Here is a 25910-nt window from a genome sequence, read left to right on the forward strand (position 1 = left end):
CGTCCGCCTGGAAAATTCCACAGCCTCCTTCAAGACCCACTGGAGATGGCGTTGCCTGCTGGAACCTTCCCTTACCCCAGCAGCAGGAACAAACTCCTCAGTATCCTTACACCATCCTCACCCCCGCCTTCTCCAGCACCTGGCGCCTGGTCCCTGGCTGTGTTCTGAGGGTGTCACCCCCGGGGCGGGAGCCTGTGCCCTCAGGGGCAGTGCTGGCCGACACAGGAGGCTGGGGAAAGCTGGATGAGCGGCTGGCTGGCGGACGAAGGAGCAGCCCAGGCATGGCGGGGCCCCCAGCTTCTTCGTGTGCTGTCCAAAGGCCCAATGCATCCGGAGGAAACTGGAGATGCCACCAGCGCCATCATGCCCCAGCCCGTCCCCCAGTCCAGATGGGGGCTGGAGGTGGAGCTCAGCCATTTGCGTTGCCATCACTGAGCACAGCGACACGGAGGGGCCGACTGCTGGACTTCCCATTTGCCTGGTTCCCCTGCACACCTGGAGGTGGCGATGGTTGTCTGGGTGAAGCGAAGACAGCCAAAGGCTAATCATGATCTGGAAACGTGTCGCCACCTCCGCCCCAGCCCATCGTCCTTCCACTGGGGCTCGGGCCATCCCACTCCAGGAAAACGGTCACTTCCGTCATTTCCCTGTATCCCCACCCCCGCCCCCAAGAGAGAGCAGAGGAAGAAAGGAGTAGAGTTTACCCATAAAAACCCAGGAGCTAGAACCTTAAGGAAGTGTGTAGTATGTGGGTACCAATATTCTATGGTGGGGAAACCCGCCAGTTCTCTCTGCCCTGGGTAACTCCTCCCTGCGCCTTTATTCTGGTCTACACGTCTCTGTGACGCCCACTGAAGGTAGGGGCAAAGCCTCGGGCAACCGTATTTGCTGGTGAGGCTATTTTTTCAGTAGATTCTCAGCAACTCTGCTTCCACAAGTCAAACTGTGTGTGTGGCAGGGAGGGCTTGCATGGAATTATCTTTAAGTTTTTTTTTTTAACTCAAGGGACAGTTTCATCCATTGGCAGCTCTCTGCCTGACGGCTACTTGCTCGTGGGCTGAGAACGGGCAGGCCTGGCAGCCCAGTTAGAGCCCCAGATGCTGGGCTGAGGCTGGAGGGGCCTCGGGATGGGGACCCCCGGGCAGCACTTCTTGTGTCTCAGCTGAGGAGAGTAAGGGCCAAAGGCATGAAACGATGGGCTCCCGGTCCCAGGGTGAGTTGGGATTACACTTCGTATTCAAGCTCTGGGCATCAGGCTTTGAAGGGCACAGTGTACCCTACCAAGCGGGGCAGGGCCGCCAGAACCGGAAAGCGCCGCCCTGCAGGCCGAGGCTCTGCTGACAATTTCCCACAAGCTTCCAGCCAGCTTAGGCGATCCCCGGAGGACCCTGCAGTTGCTGGCAGAGCGAATGCCAGCTTCCAAGTTCCTATTCTACAGAAAGCACACATCTGAGGAGAAACATGCATTTCAGAGAGAAAGCTGATTCCGAGCTTCTAAAAGGTGTTTTGCTTAAAAGAGCAATTATACAGTTCTGGCGCCTTTGAACTGGTGCGGGTCTTTCATCAGTTTATGTGCAATAATAGAGGAGCTGCCGCCATGCCCTCTGGGTAGATATTATCACCTCCTTCCACAGCTGGGCAAGGAGATCCCATGAAGAGGAAGAGACCTGGCAGATGCGACGGGGAGGGTAAGCAGAGGAACCAAGACGGCTCTCGGGATTGCCCTGGCTCCGCCAGGAGCTCGCTCTGGACAGACCATCTTCAAGGCCACGTCCACCTCTGCACCCTGGTCCCCAGGGCTCAGTGGTGGAGGGAGGCATCTCTGCTTAGAGGAAGGGCTTTGGGATGGTTCAGACTCAGGTCCAGTCCAGCTCAGCCACTTCCCGGCTGCAGCCTTTGGCACAAGACCTGCCTGGCTAAGCCTCACTTCCGCATCTGTAAGATGAAGCCAAGAGTAACTGCTTCCAGTGAAGGTGGAGGAATTGCACGGAGTAACATACCTAGGACAGTGTCTGCACTTAGTGAGAATCAATGCTGAGCTCAGTAGGTGGTGTTTGGGACCACCAGCACTACCACCAGCACCACCACCATCCCCACCACCAGCACCACCACCACCAGCACCACCACCAGCACCATCACCACCAGCACCACCACCATCACCACCACCAGCACCACCACCACCACCACCACCAGCACCATCACCACCAGCACCACCACCAGCACCACCACCATCACCATCACCGCCACCACCATCCCCACCACCAGCACCACCACCACCACCACCACCACAGTAACTCACTGCCCTCCTTTATCCTCTGGGGAACACGTCTCCTTCCCCATCGCACTGTAGGACTCTACTCTGGAGTTTCCTGAGAGTCTCACACTAGTGATTCTGTCTCATCTACATCCTGGGGGGACTGCCAGGGGAAGCATTAATTCACTTGATTAATCCCTCTAAGATGAGGCACTAATAGATAATGAGGGCACAGTGTGTCCCTAAAACCAGGGAGCCTTTGTAATCCCAGTAGAGGCCTTCCAGTGACCAGGAGGAGGAAGGGGCCATACAGCATTTGGGGTCTTGGTGCGCTGAGGACACGTTACCCAAAGGGCAGCCCAGGGGGAGCATTCACAGTCATCTCAACTGGGACTCAGGGCCCAGCCGGCTCAGTCACCAGAGAGGCAGTGTTTTGTTTTGTTTAAAGAATGAGACTGAGAAGGTGAGAAAGTCCAAATGACCTTGAACCTTGACCTTGCTAGAACTACTTCCAGGTCAGACTTCATCCGGATGTGCCAGGTAGAGGTTTTCCGGGCAGATGGACATCGATCCTGGAGTGAGAGGAAAACTCAGCCAGAAGTTGGAGCCCTGCGTTCTTCTTCTTGGGTCTCGTCACTACGTCATTTCCTTCCCAGCGTCACTTGCACCTTCGGTCATCAACGTGCTCAGTTTTATGCAAGAAGCTGGCCTGGCCAGTGACCCAAGGATGCCTTCACGGACAGCTGTCCTCCAAGAAGATGGTGCAGCTGTGCGAGGATGGTCCTTCTCTGTCTCACTCCCCACTTGCTTTAAGTCCTGGGGTCCAGGATAAGGAGTCCAGATGGCTGGCCGTCTATAGCGCTGTTTGGGCTGGGAAAGGCTGCCTGGGAGATCCCATTAGCTATGAACTCGACTCTCATCAAATGCTGCCTATGAAGTGCTCCAGGTAACCCCTTTCCTAATGGGCTCTTGTTTCTGGGAGTAGTTGGACAGGTGTCTGATTCAGCGACAGCCAGTGGGGAGGGGACTCAGCGAGAAGAGGGGGGGTCTGGGCACCCTGTGACCAGCAGGCCTGGCAGGGCAAGGACGCCCCCCTCCTCCCCTCCATGGCTGCCCCTGTCACACTCTTAGGCTCATGACTTCATTACGGAGAGTTGGGTCCTTGAAGACTTGACCTCGCAGGGCCCCGCAGCTGTGACCCCAGCCCCTGGGGAAACCCGCAGGAAGAGGACAACACCCTGTCTGCCACGAATGGACGGACCTGCCTGCTGTAATTCTGCCACTCCCCAGCCCCAGACCCGACAGCTTCCACGCTGGCGCCCTGAGAAGCTGCCCTGGGCATTTTACAGGCTGACTGTCTCCTGATCCTGCTAGGAGGAGGGATGCACAATGGGGACGGAGAGATGCTTGGACGCCAGGGTGGCCAGAACCAAGCAAGGAGAGATGCCCATCTGGCACCTCGGCTGGAGCAGGCATCTCAGCCCACCTGTGCCCGCGTGGCCACACCTCCTGCTGGGACACACAAACCCACACAGCCCTGCTCTTGCCGGGCTTGGAGTCCAGCTGGGAGAGGGTGACACGTCTTTACACGATGAGTACGGAGCATTTCAGGGCTCAGCGGCTGAGAGCCTCAGCTCTGGACTCAGACGGCCTAAGTCATATCCCGCCTTCCTATCGGCGTGACTCAGGCCAGCAGTTCCTTTACCTGGAGGGACCCTGTGTCCTTACCTGTGAAATGGGAGCACCCCGGCGGGTAACTCATCAGGTACCGCAAGGACTAAACGACTCTGGCGCTGGAGCACAGTGCCTGGTGGTACCTAGTGGGAAGTCAGATTTCGCTATTATTAGCAAATCTGTGTCATCCTTTGCTGAGCAGTGGCTCCCACACAAATCCCATTCTTGGACCATCCTTCCACTTCCAGGCCATTTGCGTCCACTGTCGTCATTCTTAAAGTTGAAAAGAAGTATCTTCCCCGGGAAGGTGCCCACCCAGGCCCCAGGATCCTCCCTCTGATATGAAATCTTAGAGCACCTACCTCTGTTTTCAACCCTGGGACAACCACCTACAAAATGCCGTGTATTGACATCCGTTCACTTACCTATATTCTAGATCAACGCTGCCCAGGAGGAAGAGAAGAGGCGCTATCAACACGACCACACATGGCTGTGTACTTCCCGGGAGCCACACCTGTGAAAGTAAAAAGGGAACAGGGGCAATTAATTTTAATACGATATATTTTTAACCTAACCATCCAAAATATCGCGTTTCAGCATATAATCAACATCAACAAATCCTCAATGATATGCTTCACACTCTTTTACTAAGTCTTCAGAGGCCCCTAAGCACGTCTTGGCGTGGACCTGCCACATTCTGAGTGTCCAGCAGCCCTGAGAGGCTGGAGGTAACACACCAGATGGGGGGACACTGGGCTGCCGAGTCCTTGGGCCGACTCATGAAATAATTTCACGTAATAGGACCTGGAAGCATTTCTTTAATGTGATGGATTACTCATTACTTTGTTACACATTTTCATGACGATGGCAGTCTGTGCTGCGTTTGTACTGTTTCAGATATCATACTTTCTGGCGCTGATTTTTCAGGCATGCTATTAAAACATCAAGTACCCATCAAATCCATGTGTTCATCTTGTCTGCTTTGAGAGTCCTGCATTTGGGTTGCAAGCAGCTTGGAATACTTCCTTCATCACCGGCCTGTCCCCACGCCCACTGCAAGAGTTTCTTGAGCTCTTATGATACCAGACTGCTCGACCGCAAATGTTACCCTGGAGCTAAACGTGGCCGAGGCACCGTGGGGAGTGTTCCTGTGTCCACGAGACGCATTCTTCTCCCCAGGGACCCACAAGGACACAGCGGGTACCCACCAGCTTCACAGAAGTGTGTGACCCCTTAAGCAACAAAGATTGGAACTGTTCTACTTGAAACTTTGGACTATTTTTACAGAGTTTAAGAGGCAAAGCAGAGATGCCTGTGAGTGGAACATAAAAACCCATCTTGCAAAAGAAGCTGCAGATTAACCTTAGCATGTTTCAGCTCCATGTTAGTTTATTTCAAGTCTTAAAGAAAGACACAACAAACTGGATTCTCAAGTCTCCCGAGGGGATTTCAAAGGCAAAAATCCTGAATCGTCCCATAGAGTAGATGTCTGGTTGATTTGTAAATTGTTGCTTATAGAGGCATTAAAACACATGTATAAACTAGTGTCAAAAAATAGTATCACCTCAAGGAGGACTCTGACATTAGGACATTAAATAATCCACAGTGATGAAACGTTCTCGTGTTTCCTATTGATAAGAACGTTTGCACCTCTTAGTCATCAATGTGGTCAATGCACTCCTTCAACGAACATCGTTTAGACTTAAGCTCTTTTAAAAAAATTTTTTTAACTTTATATTGGAGAACAGTTGATTTACAATGTTGTGTTAGTTTCAGGTGTGCAGCAAAGTGATTTAGTTATACATATAATGTATTTATTCTTTTTCAGATTCTTTCCCCATATAGGTTATTACAGAGTATAGACTTCAGCTCTTTGATAATGTTTTTTTTAAAAGCACAGGTCCTTCTTAAACGACGCCGGATTTTGCTGTGTTTGATTGCCGTGTCTGAAGGCTTGAGGCATTTTCTAATGAAAGAGTTTTATGATTTCAAAAATCCCCCAAATTATAAATAGAGCCTTCCGCCTCTGCTCGGCCTTAGAAGGTGAGAACGCTGCCTGCCTCGTCAGCCGCCCGGAGCGGCTCCCCGTCAGGCCTGGCAGACGGCAGCTCGAGGGGGAAGAAAGACGGAACTATTTGAAGACGATGTGACAGAAGAGATGGTCAGTGGGGCCCTGGAAGAGAGAAACACAGAGAAACGCAGCCACGGCACACAGATGCACATCTCCTCAGTTCAGAGCATCCCTCCACATCGCTGGCTCCCTTGGGGCAGGCTCTCCAGGCCACCGCCCGATGACCCCCTGCTTCTCCAGGACGGAGGTGCCTGGGGACCTAGAGCGGGCCGCGCCTCCCCCTCAGCGTTGGTATTACACTGGCTCTCCCTTTAGTTGTTCCCAGAACGCGTTCACCCGGGCGAACAGATCAGCAGAGTTGGGAGGCTGGTGATGTGAAAGCACGTGGCCTGCATGTCAGGGTGTTTCACTCCTGATGCTCCCGGGAGGTGCAGTGGGGTGTAGCGCTCAGTGTGGTCCCCCAACCCCCCGGAGGAGCTATGGGAGGAGCGGGGAGGGGACCCCTCCACCCACGTCCCCATGCTTCCACCCACCTGGCAGAGGAGGGTAAGTCCAGACTCGGGAAGGAGAGTCCCCCTTGGAAAGGGACGGCCACGTGGGAGGCAGAGCAGAGGATGCTTCGCCTGGGTCCAGCCTGGTTTCCAGGAGACACTCTTCAGGAAGGGCCCGTGCTGGCCTGGGCTAGGGGTGGCCCAAAGTCCGGGGGCCCGGGAAGCGGACAGAGCTTATCCAAGGTTGGGTTAACGAGCATGTTGCCCCAGTGGATCTGTGGGACAAGCAGCCCAGCTAATCGTTCATCAGGCAGAGAATGGGAGCTTGGAGGGCGGCGTCTGTCTGGGCCTGTCCAGGTTAGCAGCGGGCTCCTGACTCCCATCCCCGTTGTGCGCGGCCGGGCCTCCCCGCGGGAGCCGTCTCCCAGGACACGAGGACCACTGAGCTCGGGAGAAGTCCCACACTGTCACCCCCAAGGCGCCAGCAGGCGAGAAGCCGGAGGAAGTCAGCGCTCCGGACGGCCCTGGTGGGAGCCGGTGAACGGCTGCAGCTCCCGAGAGAAGGGAGCTCTGAGCCGCGTTTCCGAAGCACGAGAAACCTGGTTTGAAGGAAAGGAGGAAGCAGGGGGCTTCAGGCTGAGGGCACAGGGTGAACAAAATTGTCCCTAAATAACCTGAAACTGTAATCCAAGATGAGATGGTCTAAACAAACCTTCTCACTAGAACACATCTCCCGAGCCCAGGCGTAATGAACGGCCCCAAGGAAAATCTACATCTCACAAGAGGGTGAGAGGCCGGGCTGTGGTGTCACCAAGTCTTCGGGGAGGAGCCTGGGGTTCAGCTGGACCCGGGAAGGGGGCACGATGTGGCCCAGCCAGTGGGCAGTGGCAGGGAATGGACCGACCTGCTTGGCCTTTGGGTGATGCGCTCAGAAACGCGGGTCTCATGCCGTGGGCAGCGGGAGCCACAGCCTCTTTGCAGGAAGGACCATGACGTGAGGACCCCCATGTTTATGGAATATTGATCTGACGGCGATAAACAAGGGCCGCCCAGGAAGTTTAATCTCTCCGTCCTCTATTTCTCTCCATCCGATGGGGCAGTCGTCATGGCTTGTCAGGTGGGGGACATCATTCGTGTCACGGGTTCAACCTTCACTAGGTGAGCACTGGAGGGCCACGGGATGTGTGTCTGAGGCACCTTAAAGCTTTGCTCCTGTGGTCCAGTGAGCTCTGCGCGCCTTTCCACCTGAAACCCTCTGTCCTGGTTTCTTGCTATCTAAATGCTGCCCATCTTTTAAGAGCAGCTGAAAGATCTCCACAAACCTCTGCTGACACCTGATCTCATTTCTCCCTGACTCTACAGGACCCTTCAGAACCTTAAGAAGGAGCTAAACACATGTGAAGCACAAACCCTAACATCCACACAAGACCGAGTTGTCCTGTCGAGTGGAATGTCTCAGAAGGAAACTGGAATTCCGTGGTCACCCGAGGCGGGCGGCGGGCTTGGGTGAAACACCAGGAAGGGAGGATGACGGCAAACCCCGAGGACAGTCGTGCCCGGGGAGTGTCCACCTGCTGGGCCCGGCCGCCTCGCTGTCTGCCCTGACCATGCTGACCCCCGTGCGGGAAGGCCACCAGAGTGGGAAAGACCTGGGTCAAAGAGGAGGTGGCTGAGACCTCGAGGCTTGAAGACCTGGACTGACAGAGAACCTGGGCGTGACCAGGGCAGGGGACACGCGCTGTGTCCTTGCCGCCTCCACGCTGGCGGTTTGGGCTCCTTCTTTGCTGTAGAAAGGGTGGGCGCACAGTAACCGGGGTCCAGCGACGCCTGCTGGAACTCAGCAAGGCAGGGTCAGGCCAGCAGGAAGCACGCCGGTCTGGCCAGGGGCTCTGCCTCAAAGGCCTGGACCCAGGATGCTGGCTGCAACCAAAAAGCCAGTGGGCCCTGAGGTCGGACTCAGTACAGCATCCTTCATCCCCAGAGGGGCAGACTGTGCAGAGTCTGCGGTAGCTGCCTGGCAGGCCGCAAAGGCTCCCCGTCCCTGCCATGACAGATCATGGGCAGCGTGAGTGGAGGAGGGGAAAGAGGTGGGGAGGCACCCGGGCCCCTCGAGCCCCAGCGGGGAGCGCAGGCAGTCATCTGCGGGGCGGGGGCCTTGCTTCGCGAAGTCCGTTCTGGGGTAAGTTGTTAGAACTGGGAAACATCCACCCCACGTTTGAATATTGACTGTGGCACAAGCTGCAGAAGAATTCCCCGCAAAGTGGAAACAGCAAGAGGGCTGAAATTACTTCAGAAGTGACACGGGCGAGAGGAATGCTTTCGAGAACTTGAAAAACACGGACGTGACACATTCGTGTGCCTTTCCGTCTATTATAACAAATTACATTCTGCCCTAAGTATTCATGGAAATTGGTCTATGTTATTATTATCCCTCTAGTGATGGTGAGGACGATGCCTCGGGAGGGGGGAGGAAATAACCAACTCCCCCGGTCGTGAGCGACCCCCTCCACCCGGCAGGGGCGCGAGGACGCTGCCTGATGAACTGCTTGTCAGGACGGCAGTCCCAGCGCCGAGCCCTGTTCAGCTCTCCTCGGCCACGTGGCCGGTCCCATCCCGTGCCTCTGAGGGCGCTACTTAAGGTCCTCAGGTGATTTCCCAGGATTGCGGGCCCAGAAATGGATTTTCTTTGTCACGTTTCAGGGGAGGAAAGGGAATTGAATGCCAGAAGTGAAAAGCCATCTGGGCTGGCCCTACAGCGGCCAGCTCATGTCTGCCCCACATTTCTCTATTCTCGGACACCCTGATCGCACGTTTCCTGAAGACCGATCCGTCCTCCCACTGGAGGACCCCACCCCACGATCAGGCTCCTCCAGTGCCCACCGCTCCTCTCGGCTGACTCCTAGGCTGGGCTGGACCGTCTTCCCAGTCCCTAGACCCGCACAACCATCGCTCTGAACATCAGGCCCCTCGAGAGACCGTTCCAGCCCCCACTGTCCATTATGAGGGTCGGTGCTGGCGCAGCTTCCAGCAGTATCAGATGGGCTACGATGACAGGGCAAAGGCCAAGGCTTGAGAGTCGCCCTGTGAGATTTCAGCTTTTCCAGTGGGCGGAGACGATCTGCTTTACTAATAGTGCATCCGGATCTATCAGTGACTCAGGTGGTCAATAAATCCACCCGGAGCTCTCACGCTAAGCCAGGCCTCGGCTTGGGTCCTGGGAACACACGTGGTTCACTCGCTGGGATCTGCACCTTCAAAGTATTTGTCATTGATCCGGGGAGAGAACTAAACACATAAAAATATAACTGGTATTTTAGGTCAAGATGATCTTGCCCAATAATCAGTGCCGTGAACAGGCCCCACTTGGAATTCTGAGGCTTATGTGGGCTGCAGTGGCCAGGGAGAGCCACCTGAGTGATGGGGCAGGCGGCCAGCAAAGGTACTGGCGGCCAGCAGCCAGCCGGAACAGAAGGGCCCAAGCCCCCCGCAGACGACCCACTCAGGCAAGCTTATGTTGCAGCGCAATTAACGCTCCAGGTGCTCCAAGGGAAAAAGCAATTCGTGAAAGAATTCAGGTCGGGGATTTCTACGGACCTCGCAAGAGGAGGAACCCCTGCTTCTCCTGGCCTCGGGACTATGGAGGCCAAGCATAGCTTCTGCCCCCCAGGATGGAGGAAAACATGCTGCAAACCACGGCTCCCAGCAAACCAAGAGGCCCCTCCCTCGTCCGCCTGTAGCTACAGGACAGGCGGGTCGGAAGGTTCCAGGTGGATTCCAGCAACAGCTGTTTTCTGCTGGCTGTTCCCTCGCGGCCTCTCGCCCTCCATCCACTGCCGCCCACCTGCAAGCACACAGCCACCTGGGCCTGCCCGGACCCCACCCCGCCTCTCTCCCTCGAGAGCCCCTGGCGGTCAGACTGTCTCCGCGGGCATCCCTGTGTGCGGTTCGTTTGAGAAGTGTGGTCCAGGCCGGGCCCTAACGGCTGGTAACAGTGACATGACCTCCCCCCCGGCACTGCTGGGCGGCTGCACCTCCAGGCCCCCCGCCAGCCTTCACCCAAGCGGAGATGACTGCATGTCTAGCCCGGGTCAGGCCGGGGTTGGAAGGGCTGGGCATGGGGGCCTCCAGAACCCCACAGCTCTTGCCATGTGGCCCCTACAGCCAGAAGCAAACTGGTTTTCCAGGTGAGTTACAGACACAGAGGAAACGCTGGGTTTTCCTGGACCTGATGCCCCCGTTTCCAGTGTCTGCGGTGCGGAGCACGCCCGCCAGGGTCCCGAGTGGGGCAGACCCGGTGGGGAATGAGGGGCTGTTGTGAGGACTCCTTCAGACCCCCCCAGGGTGCCCGTGGGCTGGGACAAGGCCGCCCACACCAGGCTGAGCGCTTCGTCTCTCTCCTGTTTATATGTTTTTATGTTTAGCGTCAGTGTGTGTGTGTGTGCACGCGCGTGTGCACACGTGTCCGCTCCTGAGCGGGCCAGGCCTGCCTTTCTTGTTGGCACTGTGCCCACAACACTTTGCATGGCGTCTGCTCGTAAGAGGGGCTCAGTACGTGTCTGTGGGACAGATGGACCAATGCTGAGTGACTCTAGATGGAAGAGGGACTCCCGAGATCTCCTCCTTGAATCCAGACCCCACCCGTGGCCAGTGCCCAACCTCATGGCAGGTGGCTACAGCTGGGGCATCACCAACCCCCGGGCAGCGGGGCTGTCCACCAGCTCAAGCCCCGCTCCCCTGCCTCGACTGCCCCACTGCCAAAGACAAGCACCTCCATGCTGGTGTCACGAAGGAGACGGGACAGTGGCTAGCCCGGGGCTGTGTGGACACGCAGAGCCCAAAGCCGCAGGGGGTGTGGCCGAAGCAGTGAGGCTGGACCAGCCCCCCGAGAGCTGTTTCCTGAAGGCCCTCCCCCCAGAAAACCCTGACGTGGCTCCTCTGTCGGCCCCCCAAAAGTCTGTCAGGACCCCACAAACACCCAGCCAAGAGCATCATGTTTGATTTGCCAGGAGGGGGTGTGACCAGGGAGACCCAGGGGACACAGAGACAGAGAGAGAGGGTGACGGGGACGCGAAGGCCAGGGGCTGGGGTGTCCTGGGAGGGGGCCCTCTGGACGGGCGGGGAGAGCAGACAGAACGTGGCAGGTGCCCAGGGGAATCGGGGGCCTCACTCCCGGCCTGGAGCAACAGGCCCCCCGGGTGCGTCGTCCAGACCACAAGGCCTGCTTCACCTACCACCGCAGAGAGGGTTGAACTCCTTCCTAGCACTGAAGCGAGCAAGAAGCCCTCAAACCACAGGGAAACCTGGACGCTCTGGAACCCTCTCGGGAGCGCTTCTCCTTGGAGGGGAACACGCTTGGCGTGGGAGGCCCACGGGCGGGGCGGGGGCAGTGGAGCTGGGCGCGCGTCGCCTCTGCAGCCGAGCGGGTCCCCAGCTGCGCCCGTGGAGGCTCCAGTCCAGGTCAGAGCGTGTGCAGGCGTGTGCCGGCGTGTGCAGGCGCGTGCAGGCGTGTGCCGGCGTGTGCAGGCGTGCGCTGAGGGCTCCGAGCTTCCCCTCACTCCCTCCTCTCTGCCGTGTCCCCGGGGGTCCACGCCCACCCTCGCCGCGTGGGATGCTCCTGTAAAGGGCGCTGGAAACGGAGCTGAATGCGGCCACACCCCGGTGGGCGAGCCCTACGCCCCGGCTGCATCGGCCTGGGCGGGAGGCCTTTTCTTTCTTCTTTTCTTCCCAGTTTAATGGAGAAATAACTGACATAAGTCCCTGTATAGACTTCAGATGTACAGCATGATGGTTTGACTTGTGTATATTGTGAAATGACGAGCACAATAAGCTTAGTGAACTACCGTCATCTCGCATAGACACAAGAAAAAGAAAAGACAACACGTGTCTCCTGTGATCAGAAGCCCCTAGCAGCTTTCCTGGGTACCACAGGGTGCCTAGCGCTGGTCACCAGGGGCCACCACAGCCAGCTGTGGCCTCAGCCCTCGTGTACTTGCAGGTGCTGAGGCTTGGAGCTGAGAGGCTGGGGTGTCCCCAGATGCACGGCAGGAGCGCTTAGATGTCGGGGTGCAGGTACCCCTCAGTCCCTAGGGAAGAGAGCTTCCTTTCTGTGAATCTCTGCCCCCCGGACCCGGCTGCCCTCCCTCCCCTCCGGTCACACAGGCCTCCCTCTCGTGGGAGCCTGCGGCGCGCCCCGACGACCACGGCCCCTCCCCTCCCTCCTCCGGGAAGTGGGCACCAGCCCTGCCCATCTCAGGCCCCGAGTGGAGTGAGCACGTTCTAGAGAGGACAGCCTCTCTCGGGTGTCTGGGGGCACGAGGCCCAAGACGCGCAGTGCCCTGGTCTCTGTCCTGGGCACACGGTGGGGCTCAGCAAGAATCAGTGTCAACGTGGACGCGGCCGGCGTCGGAGCCGACGGCACGGCAGGAGGGGGCGGATATCAACGGAGCCGTGAAAGGAGAGAGGCCCGGGGTAGACACACGAGGCAGACGGACCGCCTGACCTCCAGGCCGGAGAGGCAGCGACAGGCGGGGCCACAGCTTCTGTCTGAAGTTGGAGGACCTCCAAGGTACCTGGGGCTGAGTGGGCTCTGGGGACACCTGCTCCCCGGCGCCTGGCCGGTGCCGTCTGCACACAATGGCACGAGGTGGGGGAAGCACCAGTGGGCTTCTCCGCAGGAGACCCCTCCCCACGGGGCTCAGGTGGGTAACAGCCAGCTAAGCTCACACTCCCGAATCACGGGTCCGAGGAAACTGTGAGCCCTGTTGGGAGTAGCTCTAATCATCCTTTTTGACAGAAGCGCAGGGTACGGAAGTGACAGCGAGACTGCAAGTCATCCCCATGTTTGTGTCACCTCCGTGGGCTCGCCTCACTTCCGACCTGCCGGGGGGATGACCAAGGGGGCTGGACCCCGACACCCGAGGCTCAGGGAACCCTACAAGCTCCAAGCTCTGCCGCCTGGACTCCCCACCCTGCCCCCCGTGGCTCTCTTCCCCCAAATGTAGTTATGGGACCAGGCCCTGGATGAAATGGTGACTTTATTTAGCAAATTTTAAAACTTTTTCTAATTTTTTAATTAAGAAAAATAGAAAGATTGGTTTATTAATTCCTTCAAAAAAAGTTTTAGCTTGTTCATGACAAAAGAAGTTAGGGGCTTCCCTGGTGGCGCAGTGGTTGAGAGTCCGCCTGCCGATGCAGGGGACACGGGTTCGTGCCCCGGTCCGGGAAGATCCCACATGCCACGGAGCAGCTGGACCTGTGAGCCATGGCCGCTGAGCCTGTGCGTCCGGAGCCTGTGCTCCACAACGGGAGAGGCCATAGCAGTGAGAGGCCCGCGTACCGCAAAAAAAAAAAAAAAGAAGTTAAATAAAGGTTAGGTTTTGCCACTGGCGCTGGGTTTCATTGCTATTGGTTGGTGGATGGGGGTGGGGAGGTGATGCGTGGTGTGGGTCTCCGAGATCATGACTGACGGCCTGTGGCCCCCGAAAGTTCAACCCCAACCATACAGACTGAAACACACGTTGCAGCAGATGAATGGACATCTCACGGAATCTTCGTAAGTTAGTTTTGCCAGACTGCCACCTTCCCAAGAAAACCCAGTAACTGACCAATTTTTGCTCTAAATGCAGGGATTGTCAGATGTTTTCTTTCTTTCTTTCTTTTTTGTGGCGGTACGCGGGCCTCTCACCGCTGTGGCCTCTCCCGATGCGGAGCACAGGCTCCGGATGTGCAGGCTCAGCGGCCATGGCTCACGGGTCCAGCCGCTCCGCGGCATGTGGGATCCTCCCGGACCGGGGCACGAACCCGCGTCCCCCGCATCGGCAGGCGGACTCTCGACCACTGCGCCACCAGGGAAGCCCTCTTTTTTTTTTTTGAATTTACTCTATTGAAATATAGTTGGTTTACAATGTTGTGTTCGTTTCTGCTGTACAGCAAAATGACTCGGTTATACATACATGTATATATATTCTTTTTAATATTCTCTTCCATGATGGTTTGTCACAGGATATTGAATATAGCTCCCTGTGCTCTACAGTAGGACCTTGTTGTCCATCCATTCTATATATAATAGTCTGCATCTGCTAATCCCGAACTCCCAATCCATCCCTCCCCTATTTCCCCCTCCAAGGCCCCGGCCCTGCCTTGGCAACCACAAGTCTGTTCTCCCTGTCAGACGTTTGCTATAAAGGGCCAGTGGGAAATATTTTAGGCTCCGTGTGTTCCACACAGTCTTGGTCAGAGCTACTCAGTTCTGCCATGACAGCAGCAAAATAATATCTAAGTGAGTGTGGCCGCATTCCAATAAAACTTTATTTGCAAAGACGGGTTAGGGGCCGGATGTGGCCCTCGGCTCTAGTTTGCCGATGCTGTGTTTCTTCCTGAGTCAGGTCACCATGGGGTGACCTTGGAGATCACTCAGCCCCGCCCCTCCCCTTCACAGACAGACAGCCATGTTCCCAAGGACATGATTAGTTGGGTCTGAGGTACACGTCCAGGGCTCTGCTCAGCCATCTCCCCTCCACTCCTCTTGCCGTGGGTTAAATCCATTCATTGGGAGAGCCGGTCATGTCATCAGTCAGGGAGGCTGTGTCCTGAGGACCTGGGACGCGGGACGTGTCTAAGGCCCTGGGATGGGCTGGACACACACTCCGTCTGGAAGCTCGCTGCTACACGCAGCTCCTGATGGGCTCAGCTCGCGCTGTGGGCTGAGTCGTGTCCCCCAGATTCATATGTTGGGGTCCTTCAAACTGTGACTGTGTTCAGAGATGGGCCTTTAAGGAGGTGATGAAGCTAAATGAGGGCATGGGTGGGCCCTGATCCAGCGTGACTGGTGTCCTTGTAAGAAGAGACCAGGACACAGACAAGCACAGAGGGACGACCGCGTGAGGACACAGGGAAAAGACGGCGTCTACACACTGAGGGGAGGCCCCGGGAGGACCCAGCCCTGCCCTCACCTGGATCTCTGGGACTGTGAAGGGACAAACTTCTATTTAAACCGCCCATCAGCGGTCCCTGGCTACGGTAGCCCCCGGCAGCGAGGTGACGGGGCCAAGGTCTCCACGTCACCGGCACGGGCTCTTCCTCAGGCCGCTGCCTCCTCTTCCCTGCACTCTGCCAGCCGCTTTGGGAAGGCCGACGCAGGAACCGCCCGCCGCATCCCGCCCCGCCAGCTTCTGGGCTTCTGCAGAGCCCAGCGGGGGTGAGGGTGCGGCGCTGTGTTTAGGGGTCTGGGCGGGTCTCCAGGAAACAGGCTGAGGCTGATCTCCCGGGGCAGCGGGAGGTGGGACTGAGCCGTCTGTCTTCACACCGTGGAGTCAGAGGAGTGTGCCAAGCCCAGCACGTCTGCGCGCTTCTGACGGTTAAACCCTCCCAAGAGGAGAGTCCTCAGACGGGAGGACCCCGTGAGGGCCCGACGGCAACAATTCTCCTTTATTGAACACGAGCAGGAACTATTTCAGTCCTGGAGGAGCGCTCCTAAATTAAAGTAAGTGGTCAGAACGTCCTTGAAGACTTTAATCTTCCTAATTTTGTCCTGCATCTTCTAAGATTACTTTCACTCTGAGATGAACCGGCAATGACACCCCAGTTGGCAGCAATCTCTCTTCCTCTCCAGCCCCCGAGACACTCCCCCGGGCGACCCCCCCGGATGGGCAACGTCCCTTTAAGACGCCAACCCGAAATTTTGCTCTCGTGGTTTTCAAAATAAAAACATGTGATCGGTCCTTTTCTTTAAAAAAAAAAAAAAAATGGTTTTTATCACAAGCCTAAGAAATATTAGGCAGACTCAATCGGGCCTGCCCCTGCCCAGAATGGGAAAAGAAAGGCTAAAACGAGTGATTTTCCTCTGCAGAAAGAACGTTGCCAGAGGGAGGGAAAGCAAGCGGGTTGGCAGGTGCAGAAAGCTTGGAGGTGTGGGGCTGGCGAGGCGCGTCCCTCTGTGATGCGGTGCAGACCTGAAAATGAATAAAAATATTTCCCAAACACGCCAAGATGTTCTGCGTGCGTGTGTCAGAAAGACAATGGGCGCAGACGTGACGGAGCCTCTCGGCCGTGGCCCTGTGCCAGCCTCGCACCAGCTGTGTGGTACACAAGAATCGCAGCAGCTGTATTTAAACGAGAAATTAAATCTCCTTCTATTTAATGTGCACCGTCTTTTTAGTTATCAAAAAGGAAACATTAGCAATTAGGGGATGTGTATTTCACGGCCGGCGTGGATCTGCCAGTTTTGTTCGGGATGTCTATGATCTCTAATTCGGGGACAGGATGAGGGCCGCGGGCGGCGGCCAGGTTTCTTGAAAGGGAGCGAGCTTTGACTACCTTGCCCTTTGTGAGCAGACGGGGGGTTTCAGACACGCCCTGCTCCCCACTCGGAAGTGGCAGTCCTTTATCCTTTATTGCAGTCGGGTTTGATTTGGAATGCGAGGTCACGGGAGGGGAGGGGAGGAAAGAGGAGAGAAGCACAGAGAGAGAGAGAGAAGAGGGAAGGAGAGAAAGGATGCATCCGTGTGCAGACACACGAAGCCCAGGGAGACGGCTGTTTGCATCACTCGGGGAAAATGGAGCGTGAGTTCCAACAGGCTTGAAGGCCTCTGCCGGCAGTTTGACTGGACCGTTAGGTCCCTCCCTGTTCAGAGCGAGCTCCTGGGGGCGGGAGGGGTGAAGAAACGGTCCTTCTCCCCGGTCCTCGGCCGTGCTCAGAGCCTTCCCTGCTCCTGTCAGCTGAGTCCAGGGTTTGACACAGAGGTGACAGGGCTGTCACGCTCAGGAATGTGACGTCCAGGGCGAGGGCCAAGTCCAAACTGCCTTCCCAGGTAACCTATCAGTGTTTCAAGGAGTCCCATAAAGGAGACTTTGCCCTAGGGCAAAGGCATGGATATTTCTAGAAGCTCTTTCTACAAGGATAAGACCACCTGGGAAGGAGCATGTTAAACCCCCTTGGGAGTGAGTTTATCAGAAACCAGCAGTACTATTTCCTGCCAAGACTCCGCGGAAACAGGATATAGAGTAGGGCATTTGTGACATTGAACGAAAGGTCAGGTAAAGGTTCTGGGGCCTGGGGGCCATGCCACAGTGGGGAACCAGAGGGGCCTGGGCTCCACAAAGCCAGGACGATGGATACGCCAAAATAGACGAGTGAAGGATGCAAGGCGAACAGCGATTCCTGCACAGAGTCTTGATTGAGACAACCTCCAGCCACATCCGTTGGCTCCTTGCTCTGGAAGGAAGCATGACCTCCCACACTGGCCTGTCACTGGAGTTTTATAAAATGCCAGGGTTGGGCCCCACAGTATTTGCAAGATAGGATGACATATTTCCAAAACAACCAGGCTATCGACTCAAAAGGTGCCGTCATAGGGTCCGTTGGTCTTCTTGTGAGTCCAACCTCTGCGCAGCATCTGTGGTTTTCTGAGTTTACTGGTGTCCATGTCCCTCTGGTGGTTTTGACGCTGTGAAGACATGGCAACAAATAACATACCCAGCTCAGCTGCTCTGTTTGCTGTCTCGTGGCCACCTTCAGCGGTGACACACATAGCACCTACTTTTGGGGTGTAGATCCTGTAAGTCATTCAATCCACAGGATAATCTAATCAATGGCAAACCCGTGTCCTGGCCCCAAAGCCCTGCTAGATTTCCACCCCCACCACCAAACAGCCATGAGCATCAGTGCTCAGGAGAGCTGACGCGGTCCAGAAGTAGAGGATACACAGCATCACGTTGTAGATTAAAGCTGCATCTTGCTTTGAGAGCCAGCAGTTGAGAAGGCAGAGCCCACATACAGAGAAAACTCGCTTTTAGAAAAGCGGACACAGATCTGCCTTACATGCGCCCCGGTGCCAACGCTCCCTGTCAGCTTCTGCCCACCTGACCTCTAAAGGGAAAGTCTGGGCAGCCTCGCAAAGACACGCGCCCACAGGGCCAGCTTTCCCTTCCCTCTTTCCCAGTAACCCACGTCCAGTTATCTGTGGTCGCTGCATCCTCTGCCTCAGCAGGGGCGAGCCCTGAGATCGCAGAATCGCTAGGTTCCCCTCCATGGGTCCAATTTTAAGAGAAAATCACTCATCACATTTCCGCGCGAACTTTCTTGAGGTGAAGAACGCCACACGTTTTTCTGTCTCCCCATCCGCTTACAACTCCAAATGTTCAGCAGGAAACCCCGAAAGCCGGTCCTAATTGAGCCATTTTCTGAACGTTGGCCTTGAGTAGGCTGGCTGAGAATATGGCAAAATGGCGTCTGAAATGCGCCGTTAGGGGGAACGGCAGCTCTCTTAGAAGCGGTGATGGAGGCAGATTGAGTGCCACGGAAGAAGCGTGATTACTGCGTCTACATTATGCTTGGCCTTTAAACTGTTGGGTGGTAAGCTGAGACCCAGAGGACTGAAACTACATGGAAGTCTAACGCAGAAGTAGCCATCGTTAGAATATGTACAGACCATGGAACATTTTAATAAAACCATCACTGTGGAGCTGACCTTCCAATTCAAAACCACCTTAAAAAATGCGGATACTGGACACACATAAAAGAGGAAGAACGAAAGATGACTTGCCTTTTCCCCCTTTTCACCTGTCCTGTACACATCACCACCGACAAAGATGTCCCAAATGTCTAAAACCCCCAATAGAGATGGATGAAGTTACTGGTTACAAAGAAATGGTTTTCCCCGGGGGGCCAGAAAGGTGTTTAAAAAAAAAACTTTCACTGGAGCCAAGTTCTGCTTGGTTTTAATGGTGTTTGAGGACAGCTTACAGTCATTTCTGTATCCAGTCCTTGGGCTTCCGAAGCAGGATGTAAGGTAGCTTTTTTTTTTTTTTGCAGTACACAGGCCTCTCACCGTTGTGCCTCTCCCGTTGCAGAGCACAAGCTCCGGACGCGCAGGCCCAATGGCCATGGCTCATGGGCCCGGCCTCTCCGCGGCATGTGGGATCTTCCCGGACCGGGGCACGAACCCGTGTCCCCTGCATCGGCAGGCGGACTCCCAACCACTGCGCCACCAGGGAAGCCCAAGGTAGCTTTTTTATTCCCCTTTAAATAAGGGGACTGAGGCACTAGGATTCCAGGCCGTGAAATGAGGACAGATGACATCAGTACCAGAAACGAGCCTACCACTTCCGATCAGGTCCTCTGCCCCCCACAGCCCACTGCACACAAAAAACACGTGGCAGTTTAAGAAACGGTTTATGAAGTTGATTATCATGGGGTTTTTTTCCTATGACGCCTCCCATTGCAAAAATCAGGCATCATTTAACACAGAGGACATTAAAGTGTCTTTGTGCCAATGGTTACAATTTCATCTTAACTGACCCTGGGTCATATTTTGACTACAGAACTCAGAAGCAATAACAGATTACCACATAGGGGTTGAATTAAAAGTTGACAAATGTGTGATATTAATGTTATTTAAGCTATTTCGGGACACAGAAAACTTATTTTATGAAGGAGCATAACTTTTCATACAAAACCCAATAAAAATATAAAACGTATAGACTAATGTCACTTAAAAACATAAGGGCAAAAATTATAAATAAAATATTAGCATCGCATTAGGAGAAAAACACACCATGACCAGGCAGAACACAAGAATAGATTGATATAAAGAATTCTGGCTATCAAAATAGGCCTTTACCTCAACAAATTATCCTATTGACAGAGGCTTAAAAGGTATTTGAAAACTATAGCAGTAATTCCTAATAAAAACTTTCCACAAAAGAGAAAGGAGGGAAAAGTAGAAATATAGATTATTTGATAAAACCGAACAGCAAATATTTCCCTAAATGGTAAAATATTAAAATCATTTAAATTAAAATCAGGAACTAGAAAGGGATGTCTATAAGAGAATTACACTTTAACATTTTTAGTGAATTCAGTAAGTCAAGAAAGTAAACTACCTTGTATAAACACAGAGAAAAAATAGAAATGAAACCATATCTGGTTGCTGAGGATTGACTGTCTACTGGGGACCCAAAGAGCCTCTATTAAAACAAAAAACTATTAAAGTTTATTTGAAATTTTAGTATCTTGGCATACATATGTAAATATACAAAAATTAATAGTTTTTCTTCACTCTAACAATAAGAACCTAAAAATGAAAATGAGAATAAAAGAAAAAAAAACTATATTCACAATAGTGACCAACACTATAAAATACTTAGGAATAAATGGAATAAGAAAGGCACAATACCCATAAGATAAAGTCTATAAAATCTTATAGAAGGACATAAAACCAAATCTGGACCAAGAAAATAGTAATCACATTCTTAGATGGGAAAATATTACCATAAAAATGGTAATTCTCCCCAAATGAATGTAATGCAAATTTAAAGTAATTCCAAGCACAATGCAAAGGTTTTAGTCGGCTAAAATGATATTAACATCTATATGAAAGAATAAGGACCCAGAAAAAGTCAAGAAAATGATTGGAAGTAAGAATAGGGAGAGACACCTTTGCATCACTGCATATCAGAACATAACACAGATCCACTGAAATGAAATCACCATGGTATTGGTATATAAGTAAATAAAGAGAACAGTGGCACTGAATAGTGAATCTTGAAAATTATCACAGTATATGTAAGAATTTAATATGGGACAAAGTTGATAGCTCGTACCAATGGAAAAATAATGGACTGTTTGATAAATGATGCTGACACAACTGGTGATCCATACGGAAGAACTAGAGACAACATTATCCAATATAAAAAATAGGTTCTAGAAGAATGAAGGGATTAAATGTAAAAGATAAAACTCTAGTAAGAAAATTTAGGCCACGACAAATAAAATCTAGGGTTGAGATACTGGAAAGGTATTGGGAAGAGTAGAAACTCAAAACCTAAAAAAGAAAACATAGCCATAATAAGTTACATATACAATAATAAAAGCTCAAAATTTATCATAGGGCTTCCCTGGTGGTGCAGTGGTCGAGAGTCCACCTGCCGATGCAGGGGACACGGGTTCGTGCCCCGGTCCGGGAAGATCCCACGTGCCGCAGAGCGGCTGGGCCCGTGAGCCATGGCCGCTGAGCCTGCGCGTCCGGAGCCTGTGCTCCACAACGGGAGAGGCCACAACAGTGAGAGGCCCGCGTATGGCAAAAAAATTATCATAAACAAAGTCTATATACAAATAATAGATTTGAAAATATATATTCGTACCTCAGATGATAATGAGTTAATATCCATAGTATAAAATGACCTCTGATGAAGACAGTAAATAAAAATAGATTTAAAAAGTTAAATAAAAAAATAAAGACTAACCAATAGAAAAATGTTAAAAGATATGAATAGGCAATTCACAGAACAGCATATTCAAGTGGCAAAATATATGAAAATATATCCAAATTTATTAATGGTGAGAAAATATTAAAATGACAGTAAGGAATTTTTACATCCATTATACTGGCAAACGCTTAGGAAGAATTAGCAGTGATATGGGAAAAAGAGTACTCATACACTGTTAGAGGAACTGTAAAGCGTTACAGGGTTTTGGAGGAAGAAAACGCTATATGGCAAAAACATCCATTAAGGTTAAAAATACATGCGCTCTTTGACCTGGAAATTCTCCCCTGAAAACCTCTCATGGAATAAAATCTTTGGCATTTGGGACATATACTCTAGAATGTTTATTTCAGCAGTGTAGTAGAAAAAAGTAGAAATGCCCATTAATAGAGGACTTGTTAAATTAGAGAAAGTACCCACCCCATGGAATATAGGGCAGCTATTAAATACAATAAACTGAAGCCCAACGGGGTCACTTGGTAAGATTTCCACGAGGAATTTCTGAGGGGTGGCGAAAAGTCTAAATAACATAACCTAACCTTTGCAAAACAAGCAATGATCACCGGCCCTATATGGTGATCCAGAACACAGATTATAGGATGTGAGGACACCGACCTGGCTGTTGACGCAATTACCTAGGGATAAGCGAGCGTTGGGACTAAAAGGGCACTAAGGAGTCAAACTTAAGAAGAAGAAGGAAAAGAAAGACTGCAGTAAGTGAAAGTATGTACTAGATAACCACATTTTGGCATTTACAGAAATTACATATGGTGTGTATATAGGCATATATGCACAGTTAAATAGAAACTAAAATGAAAAGTTATCCAATAAAATGACAAGATCTAAACTGATATTCCATCTCCAGTGAGGCATCTAATATTTGAAATAACACATGTCAAAAATGGGATCCTTTATTTTCCGTGCAAATTCCTCAAAGTAATCAATCACCATCTCAGTAAATGGTACCACCATCCCCCCAGTGGCTGAAGCCAGAACTCTAGGAATCATCCTGAACTTCATTCTTCCCTTCATCCTCTACATCCAGCTACTTATGAACTGTCCTGCACAATTATCTGGTATTTTTCCGCTTCTCTCCTTTTTTATTACTACAACCTCCCTAGTCTACCTGTGCTATTACAATACCCTCCTAAGTGGTCCCAGCTTATACCTTTTCTCCTTTACAAGAAGTTCTAAACACAGGATCCAAAGTAGCTTTCAAAACTGTAAACAAGATCATGCTTTTCATTTGCTTTTTCTTTGAATACGTTGACACAATCCTTTTTTGGTAGATAGTTTTATCAAAGTATCACGTGCCTACGGGAAAGTACACACATGTTAAAGATACAGCTCAGTCCATTTTTACCAACTTCTCAGATCTGTGTGACTGCCACCAGATGCAGATATGGGACATCACAACACACCCCTTTCAAAACGCCCCTCCATTGTCTTCCAGGTTCCATTGTTTCTGTTGAAAAGTCATTTATAATCTTTATGTTGCTTGTTTGAAGGGTATGCTTACTTTCTCTGGTTTCTATTAAGATTTATTTTTGTCCCCAATGTTTAGTAGTTTGACTGTGATACACTTGGTGTCGTCGTGATTATTTTTGTCCTGATAATACCTTTTAGGGCTCCATGAATGTGTGACTTGTCATCTTTCAAGAATTGTGGAAAATTATTGGCCAGTATCTCTTCAAATATTGCTTCTGCCCCTATTCTTTCTTCTCCCATCCTCTGGGACTCCAGTTCCATACACATGATACCTTCCTGTACCGCCTCCATGGAAGCCATGGAAGTGTGCTGCTCAGATCACCCTTCAAACAAGGACTTGCCCTTCTTCTCAAGTGAGTGCACTGGTTGGCAGCAGCTAGCGGTGTCTTTGGGGCCCACCTCGACATGCCCTCCCTTGGAAGTCTCCTGCTGATGACCGGCCATTTCTACCTCGGGCAGGATCCCTAATGCCCCGGCACTGACCTGGTGCTCCCTGTTGGGTTCACCAAAACCTTGTCAGGTCCTAGGCCCCCCAGCCTCGCTGCCCTCGTTGGCCCCCTGATGCCTGCCCACAGGTTTTATAGTTGTCTTTAGTGGGAGGGGTCTCACACCAGCGGTTACACAACAGCTAGAGTGGAAATCCCTCCCTAGGAGCCCTTGTGAGTGTTCCGTTCACGTTTGGTTAGCCACCCTTAGGATGTCCTAGAGCACTCTTAAAATTGTGGAAGGAAATATTAAAGGGGGATTAAAATCTTAAAATCCCTGTAGTGCCTGCTGGTTGAAGGAATCTGTATGAAGAAGTTCACCTTCCCTAAGGGAAGCCTTGGATCAATACAGCCATATATATTCCCTTTAGAGCTCACATCACTCATCCGTAAGGTTGTTCCCCTAAATCCCAGGGATCTCCTCCCTCCCAACTTCCACTCACTGATCCATTTTCCTAGGAATTATTTACTGGGCATCCACCCTGTGCCGGGGACCCTGTGCCTGTGAAAGACGAAAACCACACGGAAACCACACAGAGGGTCCCTGCCCCGAGGAGCTCACAGTCCAGTGAGCTTGACAAATAGACATGAAAACACACACGGATGTTTGCATAGAAGTGGGGGTCACCACTGGGATGGGGGCTGCAGGTATAGCGGCTTCACTGCAGAACCAGCTGCTTGTGTGGATACCGTTTACTGCAAACCTCCCAACACACACCGCGATACCACAGGCCCGGGGATCTCCTGTACCGTCCACAGGAAATCAGTCAGTACAAGACAGCTCCGTCCAATCTCTTTGTTCCACATACATGACAGGGCCCGAGTCCGCCACTGTCACACTGCTGTGTGTGACTAGGGACAGTGGCTCCCACATGTTGTGGTCGTGCCTCCCATGGCCCTGGGCCTTCAAGAAACCTCCTCAGGCAAATGCTACAGGTCCCAGCCAGATGCTGGTCTTTAACAACAGAACATAAGAGAGGGCTAAGACTTGATCTTTATAGAACATATTCCTTTGGCCAAAATTTCCCTTTAAAGGAGATGTACAGGTAGTTAAAACTAGGGAGACCAAAAAAAAAAAAAAAAAGGGCTTCCCTGGTGGCACAGTGGTTGAGAGTCCGCCTGCCGATGCAGGGGACGCGGGTTCGTGCCCCGGTCCGGGAAGATCCCACATGCCGCGGAGCGGCTGGGCCTGTGAGCCACGGCCGCTGAGCCTGCGCGTCCGGAGCCTGTGCTCCTCAACGGGAGAGGCCACAACAGTGAGAGGCCCGTATACCACAAAACAAAACAAAACAACAAAAAAGCTAGAGAGACCAGCATTCTTTTCTTTTATCCTGGAATTCCCTGTTCTTCAGATAAAAACAGATGGTCCGTTAAATATTAGCAAGGTTCTCTGCTGTATTACAATCATGATATCATGATCTATGATCATGGCAGAGGCTCGGCAGATGGTCTGGGTAGACCCCAGGCTCTGTCACTTCTTAGCCGTGGGGATTTGGGCAAATTCCTTTACTTCTGTGCCTCCATTTTTTCACCTACAAAATTGAGTTATTAGTAGCACTGATCTCAAAGAGTTGTCGTGAAGATTAAAGGAGTTATTACAACACACCGATTAGAACAGTGCTTGGTACATGGTAAGCATTAAATAGATCATGATGCTGCCAGTACGGTTATTAATACCCCTACCAAAGAGCATTTATGTTCTTTTTTTTTTTTTACATCTTTATTGGAGTACAATTGCTTTACAATGGTGTATTAGTTTCTGCTTTATAACAAAGTGAATCAGTTATACATATACATATGTTCCCATATCTCCTCCCTCTTGCGTCTCCCTCCCTCCCACCCCTCTAGGTGGTCACAAAGCACCAAGCTGATCTCCCCGTGCTATGCGGCTGCTTCCCACTAGCTATCTACCTTACGTTTGGTAGTGTGTATATGTCCATGCCTCTCTCTTGCCCTGTCACAGCTCACCCTTCCCCCTCCCCATATCCTCAAGTCCATTCTCCAGTAGGTCTGTGTCTTTATTCCTGTCTTACCCCTAGGTTCTTCATGACATTTTTTTTTCTTAAATGCCATATATATGTGTTAGCATACGGTATTTGTCTCTCAGTTTCTGACTTACTTCACTCTGTATGACAGACTCTAGGTCCATCCACCTCATTACAAATAGCTCAATTTCATTTCTT

At 52.2% G+C, this 25910-nt stretch overlaps 1 long non-coding RNA gene across 1 annotated transcript in view; it reads right to left on the bottom strand.

The window, feature by feature from the left end:
• Window positions 1–3981: 3981 nt before the first annotated feature.
• LOC307191199 overlaps window positions 3982–25910 on the bottom strand; it is a 350163-nt gene continuing 328234 nt past the window's right edge. Inside the window, exons 3-4 of the long non-coding RNA XR_013829635.1 lie at window positions 4354–4442; window positions 3982–4071 (exon numbers count right to left, since the gene is read on the bottom strand). This is a non-coding gene — a long non-coding RNA (uncharacterized lncRNA). The remainder of the gene's footprint in view (window positions 4072–4353; window positions 4443–25910) is intronic.

Source organism: Stenella coeruleoalba, assembly GCF_951394435.1.
Source record: "Stenella coeruleoalba genome assembly, chromosome: 9".
NCBI classification, from domain to species: Eukaryota; Metazoa; Chordata; class Mammalia; order Artiodactyla; family Delphinidae; genus Stenella; species Stenella coeruleoalba.